This window comes from Copadichromis virginalis, linkage group LG3 (genome assembly GCF_057382275.1).
Source record: "Copadichromis virginalis isolate Kocher_CV1m ecotype Utaka linkage group LG3, C_Virginalis_male_GT1.1, whole genome shotgun sequence".
NCBI classification, from domain to species: domain Eukaryota; kingdom Metazoa; phylum Chordata; class Actinopteri; order Cichliformes; family Cichlidae; genus Copadichromis; species Copadichromis virginalis.
Genome location: NC_140620.1, coordinates 63083563 through 63093610, shown reverse-complemented (window position 1 = coordinate 63093610; position 10048 = coordinate 63083563). Strand labels below are relative to the sequence as shown.

Genomic DNA, 10048 nt, shown 5'->3' with positions numbered 1-10048 from the left:
CCCGCTGAACTCTCTGCTGCAACAAAATGTCAAATGGAAATGGACAAAAAACTATGAAGAGGCATTTAATTTAGTTAAGTTAAGCAGCTCATTACATCAGAGGAGGTTCTGACACACTTTGACCCCAATCTACCACTTCGCCTTGCCTGTGATGCCTCACCATATGGCATTGGTGCCGTGCTATCTCACAAAATGCCTGATAGATCCGAACGACTTACTTGCCTTTGCCTCAAGGTCCCTAAATGCAGCCGAGCACAACTATACGCAGATAGACAGAGAAACACTCAGTCTAGTGTGGGGAGTGAAGAAGTTTAATCAGTATTTATATGGACGACACTTCACCCTGATCACAGACCACCGACCGCTGGTGTCCATCTTTAACCCTCAGAAAGGTATTCCAACCATGGCTTGCGTACGCTTGCTTGGGCTTTGTTCCTGGGTGCACACACCTACACCATTGAGTTCAAAGGGACAAAGCTACATGGAAATGCAGATGGACTTTCACGTCTTCCACACATGCAACCCACCGAAGAAATGACTGATCCAGCTACTGTGTTTCATGTTACACAAATGGAACCCCTACCTGTCACAAGTGCTCAGGTGAAAAGAGAAACGAGCCAAAACACAATCTTGTCAAACGATCTTACTGTGAATGGTTGGCCGTCCTGTAGTGACACTCAGTTCTCTGCGTACTCCACCCGCAAAGACCAACTATCCGTTTGCCAAGGATGTGTCATGTGGGGAACTCGTGTCATCCTGCCACCCAAACTACGTACAAAGGTACTGGACTCACTGCACGATGGACATTTGGGTGTTAAGATGAAAGGTCTTGCTAGAAGCTATGTTTGGTGGCCAGGCACTGATTGTGAAATGGAGAATATGGCTAAATCCTGCATTGTTTGCCAGCAGACGCTGCGCCAGCCTCAAACAGCACCTGTACACGCGTGGGAGTGGCCATCCGCTCCATGGCAACGCATTCATATAGACTATGCTGGCCCATTTATGGACTAAATGTTCCAGGTTGTGGTTGATGCCCACTCAAAGTGGCCAGAAATCTTCCCCGTAAAGCAAGCAACAGCTGCCAGCACGATCAATAGTCTTTGGTCACCGTTTGCACGCACAGGTCCGCCACAACAGCTCGTAAGTGACAATGGTCATCAGTTTACTGGAGAGGAGTTCCAGTGTTTCCTTGGGAGTAACGGCATACGACATATCACTTCAGCTCACCATCATCCTGCAACAAAGCTGAACCAGCCAGTCGCACAGAGGGGAAACCGCTACAACAGAAAATTGACAATTTTTTTACTGTCTTACCACTCATGCAACAACTGGACACACACCTGCAATGCTCTTCATGGGATGAGATCTGAGATCACATCTAGATTTGCTGAAACCAGACATTCGCAAGGATGTCCAAGATAAACAGTCTTCCATGGTGGAAGCAACAAGAAACAAAACCAGATTCTTCAATGTTGGACAAAGAGTTCTCGCCAGAGACTACAGAGACCCAAGTAAGAAAAGGCATTCTGGCACGATTCGTTCACGGACCGGACCGCTGATATACACCATAAATGTTGGAGCCAACTTAGTCTGGCGTAGACATGTTGATCAGATTCTAGATGCAGAATGTCACGTGGTTCCAGAGCAACCTGAGAGGACACATCTACACCTCAAGATTCAGAAGAGTTTGCCCTCGCTTCACCACCTGAGGTTCAGGGTTTACGTGAAACCACCAATGTTCAAACACCTGAACTTTCCACACAGAGCACTATGGACTCTGACCAAACAGGCAGACATTACCCTGAGAGAAATCGCAGAGCACCTCAGAGACTGAACTTATAGGTTTCCAGTTCATTTTGTAAGGAAAGCGGTTAAAATGTTTAAGAGGAAACAACCTACCTCTATGTTGTAAATCACTGAGTAGGTGTCATATTTCAGTTTAAGTACAATCTTATGCTTATGCATAAGCTTATGCTAGACGAGTCCAGAAATACAGAAACCTTGTGTACAGCGTTGGAGATGAAGTTCTTCTCTTGAACATGAAACGTGGAAGGAAGGGAGGAAGACTTGATCCAGATTTTTCAGGACCCTACACCATTCAAGACATCGCTGGCAAATGTGTGAGATTAAAAAAACACAGAAGGAGCAACTTTAAGAAATCACTACAGCATTGACCATATCAAGCCGTACAGAAGAAGCCACCATGTAAATATCAGTGACAAGTAAAAATACCCAACTCGCAGTCAGACGGTGAACAGCAGCACAGACCTGAAGATGCCTCCCTGCCATCCTACTGCTAACCCTCAGTGCCAGCAAAGTCCAGAGGATTCATTATGCACCCAAAACGGCTGACACAAGGAGTTTAATTGTGTTCCAGGACCAGAAACGCGTGAACAAGAACTTCCCTCCCGGAAACAAAGCTTAGAAAATGAAGGTGACATAGTGAACAACTCTTTTTGACCAGTTGGTCATTTGTTGCCAGTTTGGCGTTGCAACTTAATTGACTGTTGCATGACTTTGTTTGCATTTTGAAGTCTTCAACTCATATTGGATATAAAGAAACATGCAACGTGCACTGAGCTTGTGGAAGTCTGGAAATGGATCTGCCTGTCAGTAATTTTCTATTTTGCCCACCCGCTGTACCTTTCCTATTTCTCTGCGTGTAAATGCATGCCTATTGTATTGACTTTTTTCCTGTTGTGGCCCGTCGGCCTTTACCAAGCTTATCCACTACAAATCTCATGCATGCCTAAGCTAACTTATCATATTTTTCTTTTAGTAAAGAGGCTATGGCGTGCAAAGGATACTGGGCGCTTGGAGGCAGCTGTTGGACCATACAAGTTATTGGATTCCTCTTTTCGAACACTGCAGGGGTCACGGTGGTTTCTGATGAGGTAAGAGAACTTATCATTATTGAGTCTGATTTCGAGGTTCTGCTCCTTCTGAAGCATTTGCAGTGCAGAGACCATTAATAGTTTAAAATGTGCGGGTAGGTGGGGGGGTTATATTGCAAAACTCTGATAAGGTTTCACCCATTCACTTCAACAGGAAAAAATGTTATCAACCACAACACAGATGTTGTGACATCTGTGACATCATAATACCCAGTTTCAGTATATGCAGAAAGAACCTTTATCAGCAATTCTATTCCTTTAGATGTTTTTGTGTACAGCACTCAAGCAGTTACTTCAAAAATTGTTGCTGTTGTTGTATAAACTCAGATTTTTCAAAACAGGTCATTGATGCATATCTGCACCGTGTTATTGACAGACGAAAGGTAAGTAAGAAATGTCATTTACCTACTAATTTTGAAATAAAATTTAAAAAACCTATTTACTGTTCTATAACATTTTTCTATACTTGTGCAGAATGCTGCACACCTGCTCTGTTCAGTAGTTGCAAGCTCGTTGTTTTCTGGGCAGTTCAGATGCCTCAACTGGTATGTTGAAAGCTCAGAAGTGGTCCAAACAGTTGACTCCTTTCTGTTGCTGAGGAAAGAGTTCGGTTCCTTTAAAGAAGACTATATTTGAAAACACCCTGAGACGCATGGTACCTAAGTAAATCCAAATTACTCTGCACTTCCAATCCCACAGATGAAGTTCCCAGTTGAAGACGTGGCTGTGCCCTGTGAACTTTGGTACACACTGGATTCTTGTGGTATGTGTTCATTTTGTTATTAATTTGCATAATTTGTTGTGAAGCAGTTTCTTGCACAAAGTGTTATTTTTAAATAAGTTTTCAGTGGCACAAACTATTGTAATTTTTAATTTAACTTTTTCTTTAGATTGTCAACATTTCTGCACAGAAAATACTGCTCATAGACCCCATGGGAATGAAGGTGTTTATGACAGGAAAATTCTGCGCAACTGGAGGTATGTATGATACTGAGGTGTTATTCTTAGATTTAAAAAAAAAAAAATCTTGTTTCATTACAAACACTTTTGTTCAACTAGGAATTTTCTGAGGATGAGAGGGCATGAAGACACCATGGAGTGGCAGTTACAGACTATGCAACACAACAAGCGACAGGATTCCAGCAGTTGTGGAGTTTTACTGTTAAAGGTAACCCGTATTCAAATGATTCAGTTTCTTGTTAGCTAGAATTAAGACTTTAAGTGAATTTAAGTGAAGTGAAAGTTATTTCGGTCAACAACAACAAAGATGATCATTTTACATAGAAGTACTTAATCATACAGTAACTGAAAAAGGAATAGGCTGAAGCCTTGTGGCTTATAATTATCCTATCCTTTACCTAATTAAGACTTTACATTCTAATTATGATCAATCTCACAGTTTGCAGAACACTACCTTGATTTTGGAGAGGTCAGTGAGGTGTCAACCACTACAGAGCCAGTTGTGCTGGAGCGAATGCAGATAGCTTGCACCCTACTTGAAAATCGAGGTAAGTCCAGTAAAGTCCTTATCACGTTAGTGCGTACTTCCAATTTAAATAGTGCTTTTCAAACAGCACAGTACAAATAGTGCTCTTCAAACACTTTCAGATAAGACCCTTCTCAAAGTCTAATTTAGACTAATTTTCCAGGAAGTATATTTGGAAAAAATGTACTATTATTTTTTAATTATTCAATAAATAATGTTTGATTAAAACCTAACTATGATTGTGTTTCAGGGAACGCTGAGGACTACTGCATTGTTTGCTCCATGTTAGATGCTAACGCTGACCGCAGCATGATTGAAATGGTAAAACAAAACAAAAGAAACACATAAGTCTTAGTATCATTACTTGCCAATCATAATTAAAATGTTGAGTAATAGTATTCACCAAACAGAATATGAGCCATTTATTTTTCCTTTCCAGGTGCAGTGTGAATCTTGCCAAAGATGGGCACATTTTGCATGTGAAAAATATAAAGAGAGCAACCAAGAATATAAATGCCAAAAATGTAGCCAGAGTCAGACAGAGACTGTGCAGAGACTGTAGAAGGACAGAGCAGCAGCAGAGCAGTCCAGATACACTGATGATCCTCTGTCAGATCCAGAGGGACACACAGGGATGATGCTGGACTCTACATTGTGTCTGACAGTGGAGCTGTTCTCAGAGCAGTTCACTCTGCAGCACTGACAGTCATCTGCACTTCTTCTCATTCCTCTGTCAGTCACTGCTGGATGAAGCTCTCCTCTCCACCTCCCAGTAACATGGCCCAGTCAGAGCGTCTCTACACACAAGCTGCTGCTGCTTCAACCTCTCTGGATCATCAGGACACAGCTCCTCCTCTCTCAGCACACACACCGTCCTGTTTACCATCACCAGCTCCACCTGCAGAGAGAAGAAGGAAGAGCAGAGGAGATAAACGAGTGTTTCCAGAGACTCTTCATCAGCTGTCAGTCAGTGATGCAGCACATCCAGTATAAAGAGCAGCAGGGACTTCAGTGCTGGGACTGTACTAGGACTCATTGTTGCTTCACTTTTTCTAATCTTTGGATTTTTATTGAAGTTGATGAAAATGTTTTTCCCTCCTAGTTTGAGTTTGGACTTTCATTCATTAGAAGAACCTTGGTGTGTCCACTCTGAGCTCTGTAGGAACCCCAACAACAAGCCCAACAATCCAGATGGACGGTTCCAGCTGTTAACTGGAGGAATTCCATCCAAACATCTGCTCTCACTAAATTCTTCCTCACCTACAGACTGTGTTCTTCACTGCTTTAAACTTGGAAACGAATGCAGTCATTGGTCTGCGTGCTGCTTTGTTCAGAGAGCTGATTGGCTGTTGACAGCGTTTGATCAGAGCGTGTCAGCCGTTACTATGGTGACCATAAAGGTCAGAAACAGGAAGTGTTTGTGTCCAATCCTGAAGCCTGTCACCATTCTCCTCTCACAGCTTCACTGAGAAGCTGCAGCTTTACAGGAAACACTGGATCTTTGTTTCATACTGACTGTGTTTAGTACAATACTGCTGACAGCACCACCCACTCACTCCATCACTCTACTTACAGCAGAGTCTTCAGTCTGTAGTCTGGACTCTGCTGAAGATCAGACAGCTGCTTCACATCTGGATCCTTCAGGTTGTTTCCTCTCAGGTCCAGCTCTCTCAGATGGGAGGGGTTGGACTTCAGTGCTGCTGCCAGATAATCACAGCTGATCTTTGACAAACCACAGCCCCTCAATCTGTATAAAGAATGAAAGATGTAAGTTTATTAGACAAAGTGCTTGAAATCATTCAGTGTTTCATCATCTGTTCAGAGCTGAAGAAGGTTCAGAATGTAGAAGTTTAGAAAATGGAAACTCCAAACAGCTGAAGCCAACAGGAAGCAGCTTCAAACAGGAAACTGTGCAGAGTTTCAGACTATATGTCCTGATGCAGCCAGTTGGATTTTGGAGATTTGAATCTCTGTTCTGTGACTAAGTCCTTGAATCATTTCTTCCAGTTGGTCCAACAAGACAGACTAAGTGTTGGACATGTGTTGTGGCTCCATTAGGGGAGCTTCTAAATGTGATGTGATGGCCCCTCTGGGTCTGTCAGGTCACAGGACTGAAGAGAGCTCAAATTGGGCACACAGTTGTTCCAGTCTGGACCAAAGACTCTATACTGGGACTGAGGGACTGCTTTGACTGCACCCACTGGGACTTTTTAAAGGCTCATGTTCTCACTTAGATCATCAATTTCTACTTACATTTCTTTCTGGGAAAAATGGGGATTACTTTGGAAACAGGAAGTATTTTCCCCAATAAGCAGCCCTGGATTAGTAAATCACTCCAACATGTTCTCAGGCAGAAGAAGCTGTCTTGTTATGAGGGAGAGAAGAAAAAGATGGAGGCACAGAAACTTGTTGAAAGAGAGATAAAGCAGCTAAAATCAGGTGTAAAAGTAAAGCAGAGGATGAGCTGAATAAAGGACACTCAAGGCTGGCTTGGAAAGGAATGAAGTCCATGGTGGGGATGCAGAACAAGGAGCAAAGATGAATGTGATGCTGAATCAGCAGAAGACTTGGACTCATTTGATTCCAGCTTTGATATCATTGATTTCAATGAAGAGCTTTGTGATTGTAGCAAAGGGCTGGTAGCTCTGAGAGTCCCACTGATGAGGTGTTTGTGTGGAAATCTCTTAGTGGGACCAAAGAGAGAAAAAGCCCTGGTCCTGATGCTGTGGGAGGGAAATGATTGAAGTGTGCTGTGAGGAACTGACTGGGAGGTTTTCACACATTTTCCAGTCCTCCTTGGAACAACAGGAAGTTCCCAGCATATGGAAACAAAGGTTAAGTGTCCTATGGCACTCAGTGATGATGGTGCTGTGGCCCCACCACCTCCACCTCTTTGTAAAGGAACTAACTGTAATCTGAAGCTTCAAATGGAACTAAGACTTCCTCCACTAGGTGGCAGTGTCTGATGAGAAAGTGTTAGTGGAGCTGGCCTGGAGTCAGAAACAGGAAGATGCAGGATTTGGGCTGAAATGGGGAAAAGTGGTTCGCACTAGTGCCTTAAAGCAAGAAGGTTGTAGGTTGAAGCTTGTTGGCCTTTCTGTGGAGGTTGGATGTTCTCCCACAGTCCAATGAAATGCTGCTTAGGTTCATTGGTGCTTCTAAATTGGCTGTAGGTGTGGATGTGAGAGAGTGCTTCTCTGTCTCTCTCTGTTGGCCCTGTGATGGACTGCTCACCTGTGCAGGTGGACCACGCCTCTTGCCCTATGACAGCTAGGGCACAGGCTGCAGCCCTGTGAGCCTAAGCTGAATAAACAGTTAGCAAAAATGATCCATAGATGGCCTGAAATCCCCCAGTTAGCAGTTTGGTAGATAGCTATGACATGCTAATCCCATCCAGCAGCTGTATTCTACCTGTAAGCTGATCCCTGCTGAGCCAAAGCACTTTTTCATATACAAATTACAACCTTTAATAGAAACCTATTGGTCAGCATCTTATTAGCCTGCTGTTAGCTTCATTCCACAGAAAACTGAGAGAAACTAACAGAGTTGATAAAGAATAAAGAGAAATGTGCTGATTTAAAGCCTTTGAAGTGCTTCAGATGATCTCTGTCCACTTCTGTCCACTCATTCATTCATGTAAGCTTTCTAATGCAGCTTTGATCTTCACAGTCTGCTTCATGAAACTCATTCTAACCCTGAATGTCAGAGTGTTCCTCCTTCTCTTTCCCATCATTCATGCTGGCAGTGGAGGAGATTTGGATGTTGGACTGTGTTTTGGATGATGTGTGTATGTTTGTGTTGGACTGCTGTCTGTAAAGCAAACGCACATTTTGCTTTGGATTTCAGTGTCAGACAGACTTTAAGGTGGAATGAAGAGTTGGAGAGTTTCACAGTGAATTATCCAGTGGAGGATTTTTCTTCTTCTTTGAAGGTTTGAAATGTGAACATTGTTCTGCTGCAGTCAATGGACTAAACCAGAGAAGAAGAAAACAGACTTTACCATGAAGATCCTCAGTGTGGATCAGTATAATATCAGCCTGATGTCTGCAGTTTAGTGTCAGCACAACTTTCACATCATATTCATCTCAGCACAACTAAAACATGCTGACTGACCTCAGAGTTTCAAGTCCACATCCTGGACTCTCCAGGAAACCACACAGATGCTTCACTCCTGAATCCTGCAGCTTGTCGTTGTATCTCAGGTCCAGCTGTCTCAGATGGGAGGGGTTGGACTTCAGTGCTGCTGACAGATAATCACAGCTGATCTCTGACAAACCACAGCCCCACAATCTGTTTAAAGAATGAAAGATGTAAGTTTATTAGACAAAGTGTGAGCTTGAAATCATTCAGTGTTTCATCATCTGTTCAGAGCTGAAGAAGGTTCAGAATGTAGAAGTTTAGAAAATGGAAACTCCAAACAGCTGACAGAGTTCATACGCCTTTGTCAGGGTCAAATTCAAGCAAGACCATGTGAAAATTAAAACACATCATCCTAGGTGAACTTAAACACCTTTGTTCCCCTTTTGTTAAGACATAGAAAAGTACACCACACAAAAATACTGCAAAAGGAAACGGTCGCCTTATATACATAGTGTATAAACTCAAAATGCACATTTCACTTCAAATTAAGATTAAGGCTTTGAACAGATCACATAGTTCAGTTCAACATATAAGACTTTAAGAATGCACAAGCATCTACTTAAAATCTATTTAATTTATCATCCATGATATTATTTTGTACAATTCCAATGTATTTTGTTCATCTCCCTTAAATAAACAGGCAGTCTTAAAGTATGAAATATTCATATACAAACACATATAAATGTGTGTACTGTCTCAGTGGCTGATAGTACCCCACAGGCCTCAGTGTGAGCTTGAAGACATTTATAATGTTTAAGTAGTTTAATGTGCAGGTGCTGACGATAAACACATTTTGAATGAAAGCCGGGGAACTTTGGTAGCACAGAAACAAGTGGCTATTCTTTGTGACTATATGGATCACTCACAATACCATTATTTCACACAAAGGCACCAAATTAATACTCAAAAAAGCTGCAGCAATACACACAAATATAAACAGTACTTGGTGACAACTTTGCTTTTAGCCTTTAACCCTTCTTGACTACTTTTGATGTGGCCTCTATATTTTACCTTTAAAAACAGTTTATCTTGCCAATCTGTTATTTTCTCATTTTGACCAACTGTATCAGCACAATTTATCTAAATTCAGACAAAATTTAAAATACACGTAGAAAGTGATATTTTGACTGTAAAAACCACACACATGTTTAACGAATCATCTTCATAACTTGAAATGCAAATAGAGATTGTACACTTTTAAAAATACGCACACGTTTTGCAAACAACAAAGTTATATGGTACTATTTACCAAAAAATGCAGCCAAGGCTCAGACGTTTTTCATATAATCATTTCAAACTATTTACAGAACAATCAGGTGTCAAACAATAGTTTGTGTCACTCTAACACATATGAGAACAGCACAGGGATAAACCTGCAGGTCTGACAGCAGGTGTGTCACTCAGCGTTTACACTGCAATCTGCCTTTGTTGGCTTTAAGGCAGCAACTGTGACGATCACTAGTAGAACTGACACACAAAACAAAACAACAGCTACACACTAAATACACAAGACAACAAACTAACTTGA

At 41.9% G+C, this 10048-nt stretch overlaps 1 long non-coding RNA gene across 1 annotated transcript; it reads right to left on the bottom strand.

The window, feature by feature from the left end:
- Positions 1-4787: 4787 nt before the first annotated feature.
- LOC146716546 (uncharacterized) lies at positions 4788-6452 on the bottom strand. Its single transcript, XR_014919203.1, has 2 exons — positions 5954-6452; positions 4788-5278 (listed from the first exon to the last, which is right to left on the bottom strand). It is a non-coding gene; the product is annotated as an uncharacterized LOC146716546 (long non-coding RNA).
- Positions 6453-10048: the final 3596 nt, after the last annotated feature.